The 17,616-nt window shown below is 37.4% G+C and overlaps 1 protein-coding gene across 7 annotated transcripts in view; it reads left to right on the top strand.

Moving 5' to 3' along the window:
- The window catches only part of CNTNAP4 (contactin associated protein like 4), a 294,017-nt gene that overhangs the window by 153,936 nt on the left and 122,465 nt on the right, over positions 1-17,616 (top strand). The gene's annotated exons all lie outside the window — the stretch shown is intronic.

Here is a 17,616-nt window from a genome sequence, read left to right as displayed (position 1 = left end):
AAAGACTTCTCCCAGAATATAATATGTGTTTAAAATACTTTCACATAAAAAAGATAGAAACCGCAGATTTCACTTAGCCTTCTCTTAATGAAGCATTTTATTATGTATATTTTTTGTGGGGAAGGGACGTAGGAGTTATTGATAGTGCACCTCAAGCCACATTATCCTATTAGATACACTTTTATTATAGAACAGTGGGTTAGTTAATATGATTTACAATGATCAGACTAAGAGTGTGAGGTTTGAAGAGATTCAGTAATTTGCTCAGAGCGTCACATATGACATAATCTGGAAGAGAACCCAGGACTGCTCAGCTTCACGGCATCACTTTTTTCTCTAGAAACATTTATTTTTAGCTACTAAAGCTTTTTTCATACCTGTGCTGTCACTTTGTGATGTAAGCCAAGTTAAGCTCTTATTCACTTTATTTACATAAAAGGAAAGCAGGTGATGACGCGATCAAGTGACTTGTTGAAGTTGTCTAAACTCTGTCCGACAGAGAGATCACACTGCGTGGTTTGTGTGGGTATTCTGTATTTCATGATGTTCTCCTTGTCCATCTCTACCATCAGACATATTTGACAGACCTGATTCCTCCAGGGCCTACAGAATAATACTTAAAGTATTAATATAATATTAATAGTAATAACACTAATAATATTAATAGCATTCCTTTCTATAACTCTAGAAATAGCACCATTTCCTTCATGCTTATTATATGCACTATTCTAAGCAGTTTATGATTTCTCAAAGTAGCCCAGATAAATATTACTGGGTAACTGCTCCATCTACCTACTTTGAAAATGAGAAAGCTAAAGCTCAGAGAGGTTGACTTGCTCAAGCCCCACAGACAGGAAGGGGCAGAGCTGGGTTTGCAGCCAAGTTTGCTAAACTCCAGAAAGCAAGCTTGTATTGACATTTCCTCTAGTTGTTGAATAACAGAGATGAGTCAGTGGCCAGCTAACTTCTCACTATCTGTCCACCTTAATTGCAGGCTTTCGTAGTCTCAACAATCCAGCTTAGCTGTGCCATGTTAGTTCCTCACGTCACAGTTCCTATACCTGAATAAAATCATGCATTAAAAAAATCCTACCCCCAATTATGATCCTGCAAACTAGAACTTGGACAGTAGTATTATTTGTCTTTGGATCACAGAGCTTAGCAAAGCTCATGCCACATGATGGACAACTAGGAAACAAATTTCAAAGTGCTTCTTATTTACAGTTATATTCTCCACTTATTCAGAGCATCCACCTTGCAAAATATTTGTCTAGCACAGTGTAAAAATAGCTAACAGTTATTGTGCATGTATTTTTTGTAGACATTCTACTAATTAATCCTCAACACCACTCATTTATTAGAGAGAAAACTGGGTCTTAGAAACATTAAGCAATTTGTTTAATACCACACACTTAGTATGCATTAAACCTAGGATATAAACTCAATATTAACAAATTTAACATTAAGAGCAACAGCTTAGTGGGACTGTTTATGCTGTTTTGCTGACTCTGTAGCCCCAGGTATAATGTCTACATGGGGGTGAGAGCTAAGGTACAGGCTCTTTTGAGTTATCTGCTGCTCTGTGGCTAATGATACTCAAACCTCCCCCTCACCTGTCTTGATTTGCAACTCTCTGGAATGTTCTTTTTGTTGCGACTTCATTTGCTATCTTTGGAGTGAGCATACTGTCCATGTGTTTGGTCAATATTCTTTTCACATTGACCCATGGTTGAAGTAGTAGTACTGGGAGCCAACAGGATTTTAAACTCAAACTTAAACACATATAGTGAAATAGTGTGGCAGGATTTAATGACAAATGATGGTTGTGTAATTTTAAACCATTATTAAAGGAGAACAAGTAATAAACTTAATAGATAAACATTGTTGTAGATAATCAGAAAATAACCAGAGAATGGGTTGGGCATGAGTACCTTTTGGGAATGTATTTTATTAAATTGACTTTAATACCTCAATTACACCACAGTCATGCTCACATTTTCCACCTATTCATAGCATTGGCATTGTAATATATTCATTTATTAAAACATATTATATAGCCATCATTTATTAAAGTTAATGTGTGTCAGAGACTGTAAAGAATAAGCATCTTCTGATTTGTTCCTAGCAATGTAGGGAAGCAGGCACATGAATATTGCCATTTCATTCAGGAGTCAGAGGAGACAAGCAGAATTGTCTACTGCATAAGACATACAGCTTGCTTTGGGTGACATGGCAAAGAAATAGCTAGGACTACTGGCTTTCTCTACCCTCAGAAGGAAGGGCTGTAGTTGCTATCATCACAAGCATCCCGTTGCAAGATTTTGTCTGCAACTCCCTTAAGTAGCACAGACCCAAGATCAGATTGGATTTTCTCCAGACACTGAAGACCATTCTTGCAAAATCCCTATTAAAAGGAAAAGTGGTGTTGGGGAGCGGGTAGAATTTCTTTACTGAATCACAGCCACAGGACATCCATCCATGCCCAACAAAGTAGGTTTCCCCTGAGCTTGAGGAAAGCCCGAAGGATTGCATGCAACCAACCATCCTCCCCTCCAGCCTAGCTACGCCGTGTGCCTCCTCATCTGCACCAAATTAACGTGACTCAGATGCGCTTTGCCTGAGCCATTCACTCAAGTGTAGCACGCCTCACAGACTGCTTCATCTCTCCTGAAATACAAAAAGGTGAATTTAAGAGAAATTAGTAACTTCTGCAGAATTACACAACCCATGTTAGATCTAGGATTTAAAATCAGCTCTCTCATTTTCCTAAGCCCCTGATAGTGCCCCTGATAACTATATGAATCATACATGTATTGAGCCTTTATTTATTGGCACTTGCTAAAAAGAACTCTACTAGGTATTGGGTATAGGGAGATATTCTAAAGTCATATATATTTTCTTAATAAAGATAGGCATGTGCAGTGTTGGAAAAATTATATGAACTAAGTGTAAAATATTGTAGCATGAGTATAGGATGTGAGGTATAAAGTAATTGATAAATTGTGGTTAGTATAAGAAAGTTTATAACGGTAGATTTTGAAACAAAGTTGCAGATATTTTCACATGGGAGACTGAGAGGATGGTCCAAATAGGAAAAATGCTGTGCCCCAGTCAAGCACAGGAAAGAGGATTGCTGGAATGAGTATTTGAGTACAGTCATTCAGACTGAAATTAGGGCTATGGGTTAGAGGGTGAAATCTGGAGGCAGCAGCTCATTAGAAAACTTTTACTCTTGTTTGGGCAAGTGATGGTAGAACCCCAACCTAGAGGAACAGCAACCAGTAAAAGGGGAGGAAGGGCCAGGTGCAGTGGCTCATGCCTATAATTCCAGGACTTCGGGAGGCCGAGGTGGGTGGATCACCTGAGGTCAGGAGTTTGAGACCAGCCCAGCTAACATGGTGAAACCCTGTCTCTACTAAAAATACAAAAATTAGCCAGGCGTAGTGGCGCACGCCTGTAATCCAGCTACTTGGGAGGCTGAGACAGGAGAATCACTTGAACTCAGGAAGTGGAGGTTGCAGTGAGCCAAAATCATGCCACTGCACTTCAGCCTGGGCAACAGAGTGAGATTGTCTCAAAAGTAAAGGAGGAGGTAAGCAAATTCAAAATATTCTGAGGATATTGAATCAAGAGACCTTGTTCATTGTATGTGAGGGAACACTGAGTTATCAAATTTGCTTTTTTTTCTTTCCTCCCTTGATCCTTTTTTTTTTTTTTCCTTCAAATTTGGATACCTGTCTGGAAGGGGGTGTCATTTACTAAGATGGGAAATGAGACAGTAAATAGATTGTGGAAGGAAACGAGATAGTCCCGTTGTTGACACATTGAGTTCAAGTGCCTATGATATATGGAAGATTGGAACTCCAAGCCCTCTGAGTTGAAGATGTTGAATTAAAACCTATATAAATATCATTATTGTTAGTAAATCATAAAGTATTCTGCTTATTGTACTACTGTTAATAACAAAAGTGTGAAGTGCTATGTTTGAACGACTACTCATGTCTTGAAAAGTGGGAATGCATTTCTGCCATAATAAAAGCAGCTCCTTTGTACTATTTTTCTGGTGGAATAAGTATTTTTATAACAGGCTCCCCTTATACCTAGTACGTATTTGCTGAAGTCACAGATGCAAGCCTATCCTGTGATTATTGCAGGAAAATGGCTCTTGTGAGAACCACACATAAATTGCCGTCTACCTCAACAAGTTAGGGCAATAACTTGTTATGAAGGAACATCAAGTGAATGGAAAATCCATATCAAAGAGCATGTTCTACTTTTATGTCAGTAAACTTGAAGTTGTTTCCTGAGTAATGAGAGAAGTAGAAGCTAAATTTTATGGGATCAAAGAGAAACTATAAATTTCAAATATCTTGGCCATAGCAGTAGTGATCATGTTTATAGATCTAGAGAAGAAATATATAGAAATAAATTACTGGTGGGGGAAAGAAAGAAAAAGAAAAGAAAATATTTGATGCTACAGAAACAATACTACATGTCTCAAAGAGAAGTAAGCAATGGTGAACAAAGGAAAATAAATGGGTGAAAGTGAATATATCTGCAGTGTCCTTAGGAAGCAGCAGTTAAACCACAGGAGATAATGTTGTTTAATTGTGGATGAATTGCTGAGGCAGCTGTCCTTAGTGGAAATTCTAAATTCCTTTTCTCTAGTTACTGTATAAACATCCTCATTTTACAGCCTATGATCATCTCTTCCTCATCCCCAACAGAATAAGAACATCCAACTGTCAAGCCATACTCAACTAATTTGTTCCTTTGGCAAACCATGATTTTATGATTTTTCTAGCCTTAGGGTTTCTGCAGGATGCCTAGGGCAATCACCATGTACCCAGCCTTCATTTCTCTATCTGGATAACTCTCTTACTCTCTCTATTTTCTCAGCATAGGAATCTCTGGTTCTGACAACTTCTCTAATACCCCACATTCAAATCAGGAAATGTTTCCACCCAGTCTTCTGGATAAAGACTAATAACAAAAATGAATGAATGAATGGGGGCAGGCTTAGTAAGCCTCAGGAATGCTTTCTCCATCATTCTAGTGTTCAACTTGTTAAAGATCCAGCAAAAAGGTCAGGGCACCAGGAGAACTGAGGAAGAAGATTGGATATGATGAGCAAGTGCACAGATGTGTTAAACCATTGTGTTTAATTGTTTCAATGCAGACAGTTTAAGAGAAAATTATGGATCATATTTAATATATAAAACAATCATTTTAAAACATATTAACTTTTACAAAACAGGAATGTACATTTTATTATTTTGAAAAATTCTGATTTTTTTTGCATAATGTGAAGTTGGAATTATAACCATTAGCACATTTAAGTTTAGAAAACATGTAAACAGGAAATTTTTTAAAGTACCATAAAAAGCACAGATATTTACCTGGGTGAGAAAAATAAAACATTGAAAGACAGCTAGATAATAGTCTCTGTCTATTCAGGATGCTAATCTCTCATACCACATGTCTGGTTGGGGGAAAATGGAAAAGCCATACATTTGTTAGATTTACTAAAAGGATAGTTGTAATTGAGTTCAATACCTATTTATTGAGCAGTTCCTACGTGCTAACTGCTAAAAAGCTTGAATAGGGTGAATTAGACAGTTCTTACACTCAGATTATCTATTAGCTAATATAGTAGCTGAGAAATCCTGTTTTATGTCAAAGTTTAAAAAGAAGATAGATTCTACTTGGCCTAAAATCAAAGAGTATAAATTCTGTAATTCTTTGCAAAGTTTATCATCTTGAGTTTGATGACAAGTGGAGTGTATTAGGGTTGTCTAGAAGGACAGAACTAATAAGATATATATATATATTTTGCATATATATACACATATATAGGAGTTTATATAAAGGGATATACATATCTAATAAGATATATTTATATATAAATATATATACTATACTTGAAATAATATTGGAATGAAAAAATATATATAAAGGGGGTTTAAGTATTAAGTAGTTTATTGAGTATTATGTATTATTGTTAAGTAATTATTAAGTTCTGTCCACATAAGATTATGACACAAAGCCAGAGAGTTGATACACCTCTGAGGCAGGAAAGTAAAGGTATATTGCTGGCCTTGCCAACTGAAAGCAAATTGCTTCTGGTGGGCCTTATGGACAGGAATGGAGAAAAAGGCACTTGCCAAGTCAATGGCTGCACACCAGGTATCAGGAGATGTGTTAATTTGAGCAGGCAATGAAACTACATCTAGTACAGCAGTTGGAATTGGAATCACAACTTGGTTAAGCTTACGATAATCCACTGTTATTCTCCAAGATTCAACTGTCTTCTGCACAGGCCAAATGGGAGAGTTGAATAGAGATGTGGCGGGAATCACCACCTCTGCGTCTTTCAAGTCGTTGATGTTTTCACAAATCTCCGCAACCCCTCCAGGGATGCGATATTGTTTTTGATTGACTACTTTTCTTGGTAGAGGCAGCTAGAGCTGGCTTCCATTTGGCCTTTCCCACTTTAATAGCCCTCAACCTATCAGGCAGGGAGCCAATGTGGAGGTTCCACCAGCTGCTAAGTATGTCTATGCCAATTATGCATCCTGGCACTGGGGAAATGACCACAGGGTGAGTCTGGGGACACACTGGACCTACTATAAGTCACACCTGAGCTAAGACTCCATTAATCACCTGACCTTCATAAGCCCCTACTTTAACTGGAGGACCACAACGGTGTTTTAGGTCCCCTAAAATCAGGGTCAACTCAGAGACAGTGTCCAGTAGTCCCTGAAATGCCTGATTATTTTCCTTTCCCCAATGCACAGTTACCCTGGTAAAAGGCTGGAGGTCTCCTTGGGGAAGGATGGGAGAAAGATTAACAGCATAAATTGTCAGTACAGTAGTAGGGTCCTTCCTCAAGGGAATCTGGCCTCCCCTTCATTCAAGGGGTTCTGGGTCTATAAACTGGCTCAAGTTTGGAAATTGAAGGGCCATGATTCTCTGTTTTCATAATTCAAATTATTATTTTGTCCATTTGACCTAGAAATTTTCTGCTTATATAAATTAAGCAGGAATGCAGTAGGCTACCTATCAATTTCATTTCTAGGAACACTGATTAATTAGCCAATGCCAGAGTTCTGCATGGTCAGACTATTCTGATAGCTGCTTTGCCTCTGCTGTCCATTACAGCAGCTATTCAGACCTTGCCTTTGATGGCTGAGTGCCGCCACTTGGCCCCTGCCACCTCAGAATCCAATTATTCCCATTGCATTTAAATTTTGTAGTTGAGTGACTGCAGTTCCCACTGTTAGATCTGACATACAGAGAAGAGAAATTATAGGGCTTTTTGAAGATGTAGATGCTGCCCTCACAAATCTGTTTCACAAGGCATTGGTCAAGGGTGTATCTTCTAGACCCTCCCAGCTGGGATGAGTAGGTCTAAAGTGGCTAATCCACTCTACCATCCCCATCTCCCTAAGCCTTTGGATTCCTTTCTCTACATTAACCCAAGGGACATCAGGCTTCCAGCTCACTCACAGTGGGCCATCTTTTAATCCATATTTCAGCTAACCAAGCAAACAAACTGTTAGAACCTTTTTTTAACTCCCTGAGCTGCAACATTAAATGCAGAATACCTACTTAGTGGGCTGAAATCAATAAATTCAGCCTGATCCAATTCTGTGTTCCTTCCACCATTATCCCACACCCTTAATATCCATTCCCATCCCTGTTCTCCAGATTTCTGTTCATATAAATTAGAAAACTCAAGAAGTTCTTTTCAAGTGTAGTACACTTCCTCATGGGTCACACTCTGAACCTCACCTCTAGGGGTCCACCTGGACTTTAGTTATAGGTCTAGAAGCAAATGGGGATTGGGGTTGGCTCCTGAGGAGAATCAACATTATCTTGCCTGGCAACTGCCTCAGGGGAGGCCATCACTGTTGCCTCAGGCAGTGCAGGGTTTATCTCCTCAGACAAAGGTGGAAAGGCTGATGGCAGCATGGGTTGGGGAGAGGATGTTGCCATTACTGGAGATGGGGAAGGTGTTTCTTCTGACAGGAAAGGTTCATCAGAATTTACAAGCTCAGTGTCTCCACCTTCATCAGGGTCCTCCCACACATCCCCATTCCAAGTTGCAAGGTCCCATTCTTTTCCAATCAATGCCTTCACTTTAACAGTAGACACCTGGCGAGGCTGTGCATCCACCTTTCATTGGAGGTCAGCCACTCACATGATAAGAGCCTGTGTCTGATTTTCCACAATTTCAGCTCTTTCTCTAAAGGAGATAAGACTGTGTCAGGGCAATCTTAGAAGATTTGAGGCTCAGTGTCTGCTTCTGAAGCCAGGAGACAGAATCCCTAAGTTCATCATGTTCTTTCATTACTTTGCCCGGTGAACTTAGGAGCAACCAACCAGCTTCACTATGTTCCTTGGTCCTCCACATATTCTCCACATATGGTCAAAGGTATTATGTATAGAGTCACTAAACTTCTTGCCTCTCATGAGTGGTAAATCAGGAGTGTCAAATCCATTAATTTTGCCTAACTCTGTAAACAGTTAAAGCCAAGGACTATCAGTGTTCTCCATACTATTAGAAGTACAGTCCTTAGCATTTTTGGGTCTAATCATATTAAGCAGCCAACTCCAGAAACCCCCAAACAACTAAAGAACTCTATCCTTAATATTCTGTTCCTGTAGAACCACTCCTGGTACCAAAATCTGTATTAGTCAGTATTAATCTAATACAGAATATCTATCTATCTATCTATCTATCTATCTATCTATCTATCTATCTATCTATGAGTTTATTAAGGAGTATTAATTCACATGATCACAAGGTCCCACAATAGGCCATCTGCAAGCTGAGGAGCAAGGAAGCTTGTCCGTGTTTCAAAGCTGAAGAACTTGGAGTCCGATGTTTGAGGGCAGGAAGCATCCAGCATGGGAGGAAGAAGTAGGTGGGGAGGCTAAACCAGTCCAGCCTTTTCATGTTTTTCTGCCTGCTTTGTGTTCGCTGAAAGCTGATTAGATGGTGCCCACCCAGATTATGGTTGGGTCTGCCTTCTCCAGTCCGCTGACTCAAATGTTAATCTCCTTTGGCAAACCCTCACAGACATACCCAGGATCAATATTTTGCATATTTTAATCCAATCAAGTTGACACTTAGTATTAATCATTACATGGAGTTATATTAAAATTAAAATAAGACTAGCTATTAAGATACTAGAAAATAAGGAAACTGTGAAAACCTATCAGGGTCATGGCAAAAGAATTTAGCATCAGTTGAAGAGGCTCTCACTGACCAAAAATGAAAATGTTTTAGTATCAATAAGGATAGTCACTGCCAAGTTTTGAAACAAATTAAATATGTTTGAGTCAATGGGTTCATGATAATAATTGAAAAAGCCCCATTGATCACCTATGAGAGACATAAAGAGCCAACTCCTTAGTTTGAAAACTAACAAACGAAGAGAGGAAACACACAGCATATCTTACTTTTCCTATATAACTTGTACCTCAAGGTAACAAGATAGAAGAGAGGAGTATCTCTTTAATTAAATATTTTAGGTAATAAATAAAAAGGAAAATAGAATTAGAAAATGTCTATTTGGCAGCCCTAAATAAATGACTGGTTCAAGCTAACTATGACAGTTCACAACAACGGAGAAGATCTGTTTTTCAGTATGAGTCATGGCAGTGTAGTTTTTATTGGACTAAGCTGCTGCCCATAAAAATCATGTGTTAAATAAAATATATTTTAAAAGCCTGCTTCAGAGTTCTGAAGTTTAAGTTATTAATAAAATGAAACAAACTGGAAAGGACTTGATTCTTGGAAGAAGGGAAGTAAACTTTGGGAAATCCACATTTATCTTTCTTTTACCAAAGGACCAGTAGAAAATAGCCAGATTTTACTAGGCAGCGGGGACAGAGGTCAGAGTTCAAGTTGCGAGAGAGGCTAGAAATTGAGTAGGGAATATTCAGAAGAAGATCAGAGAGCAAGGGTCCGTGTTCTTGCAGACACATTTCCCTCAGATCCTTGGCCAATTCTTGTAACTTACATGCTCAAGATGAAATGCCAGGCAGCTCTGGAGAAAGAGTCTAAAGTCTAAAGATTTCAGTGTCTACCTAGAACTGGAAGGGGATCACCTTGGAGTTCAAGTCATGCCAATTTAGAGGAATTTGTTAAATACTGTGGGGTTTCAATGAAATGCCACAAGGTAATCTGTAACAGGAATAGATTTTTGTTTTTTAAAGGGAAGAAAGAAATCCCACAAGAGTATTGCCTTGGGAGTAAAGACTGTACCTGAGGATGTATTGTTATATCCTAGGGCTAAGGACAAAACCAAAACAGACTTATCCAACAAAACCTGGAACTAAGCCTTCACAGGGTCTAGGTGATCAGCCAGTAATTCACCTCCCTATGGACCACTTCCATTTACTTCCCGCCAGTGCCATCCAGCCCTCCACTGTCTCTCCCACACTCCTGACAGTCCTCATCCCTCCCATACCCACACTCTCCCTTTTCCCACTTCCTCCTTCTTTCCTGGCCCCTGCTGACATATAGGGTTACCTACTCAGCTTAAATAGCACTTCCTTAGAGATATTGTCCCCGATCACCAACCAAATCTAAATCTCCGTGTCCAAAACTCTCCTGTAACCCTGTCCTTTCCTTCCATGCTTTGGAATTTGTACATTTGTCTGTACATATGTATAAATGCAAATATGTACAATTACAACTTGTAAATATGTACAATTACATATCTTTACTACTTCACTATATTTTTAATAGACCAATTATAATTGTACATATTTACCAACTTGTAGTTGTACATATTTACATTATAATGTGTAAATATGTCTGTACACACAGGAGGATTTGCCTGCTCTCTTCCTTCAGGATGGAGCATCCCTGAGGACCGATGTGTTCACTGTAGCAACAGCAGCTCCCACTGTAGCACCTGGCACAACATTCAATAACTATTGGTTAAATGGTTGAATTAAAAAAAATCTGATTATCCATGATGTAAATGGTATCACAAATATATAAAAATCACAAATGTATTACATTCACACGGCAGCAGTTGATGAAAAGAGAGATAACTTTGAGATAAACATGATTTCAAGTATTGTTATTATTAAAATGATAACAGTATACAAAATAATCAATGTTGAGGCCTTTTGATATTTCCATTTAATCCCTCTAGCATCTTTGTATAGTATGAGAGGCTGTCATTTTTCCGTACATAGCCAAATAAGGAAACTAAGAATCAGCATTTAGGTGACGTCTGTGACATTACAGAAGTTGCAAATAAATATTAGAGACAAAAATGCAACTTACATCCTCCGGTGATACATGCAAGTGTCCTTGACATAGTAGATGTTACTAATTTCAAATATGTTTAAAAGGTTAATTTACCTTGATAAAAATTAAGTGAGAATGATCATGTTTGTTCCTATAACCTCCCGGTGTATTGTTACTGACCTTAACTTGGTCTATTTAAAAATATAATAAGGTCACCTTTTCCCTGTGGTTATATATAACCCTTGATTTCTGTGCCTTCTTCCTCTTTATTGTATTAATTTTAGTTGTTTTAAACTTAAGAGTCCCTTAAATCATTCTGTGCTCTCTTCTGCTACCATGCAAAAATAGTACAATCTATTTCCTGTTGATGTCTTGAGTACTTGGTCTCTCTTCTCCATTGCTTTAAAAAACCAATTCAGTAATGCAGGTCTCAAGTGCCTATCTATCATGCTGCTACTTTAATATTTCACTGTATAATAGTTAAACAGCGACTCAGTCTGATTTGTGTTTCTTAGAAGTCAAAATTGGACCTCTGTTTAGTAATTGATGGACAATAATTTTCAAATAAATAAACAGTATGATCAGTGTTTAAGGCTGACTTCATGTTTAAGAAGAGTTTGGTCTAGACCTCTTTCCAGTTGATGAAATAGCTATGTTATTTTTTTCTCTGATCTTTGAAGGTAATATTCTAGTTCTATTTATATTTTGGGGAGATTCCTAAAGAATTAATAAAAGACTCTAGTGTCTTTTTCAATCACTCTTTCATGACCTTCAAATACAATTAATTTTCTATTATTGAAAAATTGATTTTCTAGTTTACGCATTTTCTATTCCAATTTTTCTCTTCTACGTTTTTTAGTCATCTGACCTCAGCAAAAATTCCGTGATTCATAGTTTAACTCACAGAATCAGTTTATCCCAAAAACATCTTCCAGGGACAAATCTCTACCACCTCCACAATTATCTGCAAGTACCACCCACACTATAAATAAATAAAACATTCATTTCCATGGTACAATTCATTTCCAGGTCCAATTCAATATGCACTGAGGTTATTTATTTTCAGAGAATAGGTTTATGGAACCTACTTGTTCTTTCTATTAAACAACTGCCATCTGCCTCAGAATCACTTAGGGACCTGTATTCCTGTTCCAGGTTAGAATTCCAGAGATTATAATTTGGTAAACATTAGGCCAAGCCCAGGAAGTTGAATGTTGAATGTTTATGGAGATCCCAAGGGATTCTTTTCCATTGGTTCCAATATAACTGGACCATAGAGTGCAGTTTATGCTCTTGAATATTTGTCTTAGTAATTCACTTGGGGGTGGGGAGGACGTTGTTTTTTCAAGTGACAACCCCTCAAAATTTGAGAAGCCTCAAACTCCTGGAACAGGGGTTGGATGCAGGGATGGGGAGAAGACACCAGGAAAACTGGAATATATTACCATGAGGGGTGTGTGTGTATATGAAATATGTGATGATAGAAAAAGTTTGCTGCTCAAGAAGGTAAAGCATTTTTACAATTTAGTTGACACCCTTCTCAGAGGCTGTAGTGGATCAACTCCCTCTCCTGCACGTCTTAGAAATCATTCAAAACCGAGCCGTGATACAAAAGCGGAGCTCTGAAGACAGGCATGAATAATTGCATCTCAGGGTTTTGTGTCTTCCCCAATTGACTATAAGCTCTTTCAAAAAAACAAAAAGTGTTCTTTGTTTTTATGCATCACTTTGTCTTCCACGGTATTCACAGAAAACTCTTCATAAATACGTGCTGTAGGAAAAAAAGGCAGAATACACATTTTAGGAATACTACGTCTGACACAACTCCCTGAAAGATATTTGAATATTTTCTATTGCAAAGCTCTTAATTCCATGGGAGATTGTATTTCTGAATTGTGTAAATAAAGCAAGCTATACCTACAGGCACAGGGAGAACTGATATGAGAGTGGGGCCTCCAATCTTTTCGAGTCTCTTCTTTCCTCGATTCTTGCTCTAAATGTGAAGATTTGAGATGGAGGTATTCACTGAGGGGGAATCAGGTCACCAACAATTGCTGTGGTAAGTCAGCTTGGGTAGGAGCTGACAGACAGAGAAAAAGCCACAGAACCCACAGATGGCTTGAAATCATCCTTGCTGCATAACCTGGCAATGACATTGATAATTAAGGGTTTTTGTGTACTTCAGCAATTCATTATTATTTAAAGAGTCACAAGTACACCAAATGTACTTATTAAACTATTTTTTGCTGTGTACCTTTTCCTGCCCAATATTCTAACAGTAAATCCTAGTGCTAGCATTAGTAGTTGTTAATATTCTTTGATTGCTAATTGTGTGTCAGCTTCTAAAAACTAGGCAGATAAGCATGCGTACAACAATCCTAAGAAGACTATACTATAATTCTCATTTTACAAATGAGACAACAGGGACAAAGAGGTTAAGTAACTCACTGTGATAGAGAGGCTAATACCTCCCTAATATCTTAGTCCCTGAAACCTGTGAATATGTTGTGTTACCATGGCAAAAGTGCTTTGCAAATGTAATTAACTTAGGGATCTTATAATGGGGAGATTATTTTGGTTTATCCAGGTGGACCTGATGTAATCACAAGGGTCCCTATAAAAGGGAAGTAGGAGGCAGGGAGAGAGGGAAAGAAAGGGAGATTTGAAGATGCTGTGACACTGGTCACATGAAGGAAGAGGCCATAAACCAAGTGATCTCTGAAAGGTAGAAAAGACAAAGAAATTGATTATTTTTTAGAGATTTCAGAAGGAAAAAATTCCTGCCAACACCTTGATTTTAGGACTTCTGAATTCTAGAATTGTAAGATAATAAATTTATGATGTATTAAGAGACTATGTTTGTGGTTATTTGTTTTACAATAACAATAGGAAGCTGTCTTAATCCTTTTATGTTGCTATAACAGAATATCTGAGGCTAGGTAGCTTATTAAAAATAGAGGTTTATTTAGCTCATGGTTCTGCAGGCTGGGAAGTTCAAGAAGCATGGTGCTAACATCTGCTGGGCTTCTGGTAAGGGCTTTTGTGGGGTCAAAACAGTGGAGAAAGTCAAAGGGAATGTGGAAAAGTGCAAAAAGGCAAAACCTGAGAGGCGTCCTGCTTTATAGCTACATACTCTTGCAAGAACAAATCCATTCTCATGAGAACTAATCAGTCTCATGAGAATAGGGATTTACTTGCTACCCTGAGAACAGCCACAAACCATTCATGAGGGATCTGCCCCATGGTCCAAACCCGTTCCAGTGGGCCTCAACTCCCAGCACTGCCACACTGGGGAACAAATTTCAATATGAGTTTTCTTGGAGACCAACCACATCCATAATGTGGCAGAGACTAATATACTTGCCCAAGTGAGAGTGAGGATTCAAAAGCACACAGACTAGTTGCCTTAACTACTATGTCAACATGAAATATATATTATTACAAACGACTGAAAAGGGGGCTCGAGTGAAAAGAGGGAAATTTGTCAGAACAATTTGCAACTGTTGTCAGAAAACTAGAATACATACCCTGCCCATACTGAGCCAGTATATGACAGAGCCACATTATTAATCTCGGTAATAACCCAATCATTAAAAATATAGAATGTAAAATATGTATAATATATATGTAAATATATAAAACTTCAGTTAATAAGAATACTAATGAACAAATTCACCGTTAGAAAAATAATTCTCATTGCTTTCAATCAAGCAACGAATCTCCTTTTACATCTTTAGACTGTAGGTCTTTTGCTGTTACAAATTTTGTTAAGTTCAGATTTCACATTTTTCCTATGGACAGTTTTCTAATACCTATACTTTTCCTATTTATACAACTCAACTGTGTACAAAAGATTATTTTCCTAGCTTAGGCAACATGGAGAAACCCCATTTCTGCCAAAAATATAGAAAAAGTAGCTGGGCGTGGTGGCAAATTCCTGTAGTCTCAACTCCTTGGAAGGCTGAGGCTGAGGTTGGAGGTTCACTTGACTGGAGGAGATCAGGGTTGCAGTGAGCTAAGATTATGCCATTGCACTCCAGTCTAGGTGACAGAGGGAGATCCTGTCAATAAATAAATAAATAAATATTAAAAATTTTCCCAAAGGTATTTACAAAAGATAGGAATAAATATGATATTGACTGTCAATTTAAATATTAATTTTATTTTGGATGCTTAGTTTAGTGTTTCTGAAGTAAATATTGATTTGTACTAATTTTGGTAATTCTATTTACTCATATTAGATCTTTTATAGATTAGTACAATACAAATACATATTGCTATGAATCACCCTGAAATTTTTTATTTTTGTATCGATTTGCATTGTTGTTGCTTTTTTAAGAGCTCAGATATCTGAGAATCTTTGTGGAATAGTGAAAATAAATTCTGGTGATGGCTAAGATTTGATATGTTGCTTTCTTAGTCGTTGATGTGAAGTCCAAATGTATTTTTTCAGTTAACAATGTTAAAGTAAATTTTCAAAAACATAAAAACATAATTTTCGTTCAAATTCAGAATATACATGTATCAAAGAAGTATTTGATTCATTAATGAAGGAATCAGAAGGATGGTAAAGCTCATTTCAAAGAAAATTCAAGAGATTGAGTATATGTATAGGAATCCAGGAAAGCACGTTGGAATAATATTACTCGGTAGATGCATAAGAAGTTAATATCCAACAGGACAATAAATCCATAACCTTTGGAGATTCTACCAGACGGAAGCCATTTGCATCTCTACTGAGCAAAAATCTACAGATGACGTGTACATTTATAGAATCTGGCCTTCATTATTATTCTGCAATAAATTGTAAAATCAGAATTTATTAATTCACCTAGAATTAAATAATCTTTACCTGTTTACAGGTCAAGATTTTATTATTTTTTATTTAAAAAATTAAAAACATGACACTGAGGAAATGTGAAGTATTTCTTTGCTTTATTTCCGTTTTTTTCCTAATTTTTCTTAACAGTGGTAAGATCACTTTCAAGAGAATTGATATTCCTGTCTCTGTCACCAGAATTTTTGGACAGCTGGGTGCTGTCCAAAATATATAGAATTCAAATGTTTCCTCTCTCTCTCAAAAGATTAATTTTTTCAGGTTTTTATATGATTATGCCACATAACTCGGTATTTTGTAATTGTTTAAGATGATTTTTTAAAGTATGTCAAATGTCTTTGTGCAAATAACTTTTTATAAAAATTGCTGAGAACAAAGTGACCTACAATGAGTGTTATATCTAAAATAATGCTGTTAAAAATCATCCAGAATTTTTTTTCCATTTTGTGAGGCTCTATTTCTATATATTATGTGTGTATCCTTTGAAGTTTTCCGATACTGATAATGTACCCGCTTTGTGAATTATACTTAGCTTTTTTTCTCTGAAGGGTATTGTTTACCTGCATGGGAAATCTGTGTTGTGACTGCAGCCAGTTTGTTGATTTCCCTCTTTCTGTACTTTGTTCCTTTCAGGTCCCCTTTTTCAAGGTGAGCCAACCTCACTCCTACTCTGAGTACTAAATTATTTCTTGGCACTGTAGTTTCTCGGCTATCCTCAGAGCTTTCTTCTATGATAGTGAATGGGACAGCGCTGGGAAAATGTCTAGACCTCTTGAAGTTAAATGTTCCAAGAGTAATCCTAGTTTATGGGGACAAGTTGTAGGACTTGAAGACTGTAGAGAGTGGCAAGATTACTGATTAAGATCTCCCTTTGCCTCGTGTTTCTAGACCTGAGAACTGAGAGAGCCCTTTATCAACTACCTTAAGTGACTCCAGCCTTCTGTTACTCTTGATCAGAATGCCTGTTACAACCTGTAATGCTTTTATGAACCTTGTTGTTTACTTGGTAAATATTGTCTGTCTTCACTAAATGGAAGCACCATGAGGGCAGGGGCCATATTTGTGTTGATTTTTTTTTTAAATCCCAGAATCTGGCACACTGACTCAAACGTGATGGGTGAAATAAAGTTTTATTGAATGAATTCATAGAATTGCATCGTTGTGTACCTGTGAAGCCAAGTAGACAGTAAGAATGACAGAAAATGACAAGTGACTTTGGTTTAAGAGTATGCAATTGCTTTAGGCATCAATGGTTTTATATGTTTTTCTCTATGCCATTTTGCTGATTGAAATATTCCAGGCACAAAAACTTTAGGTGCCACAGAAGATAAATATCATCATTATAATGTAATAATAACAGTAGCGAAAAAGAAAAAAAGTACTAGTAGGCTACAGTAACACAAGCTAAACCTTTAGTGGGAAAAATTCTCTTGGTAGCTAATTTCAAAAATAGTCTTTATCTAAAATGAAATCGTTACTGTCATAGTTGCCTTTAAGTGATGCA

The sequence above is a fragment of the Rhinopithecus roxellana genome, chromosome 20 (genome assembly GCF_007565055.1).
Source record: "Rhinopithecus roxellana isolate Shanxi Qingling chromosome 20, ASM756505v1, whole genome shotgun sequence".
Lineage (NCBI taxonomy): Eukaryota > Metazoa > Chordata > Mammalia > Primates > Cercopithecidae > Rhinopithecus > Rhinopithecus roxellana.
This window is presented reverse-complemented; position numbering and strand designations above follow the sequence as displayed.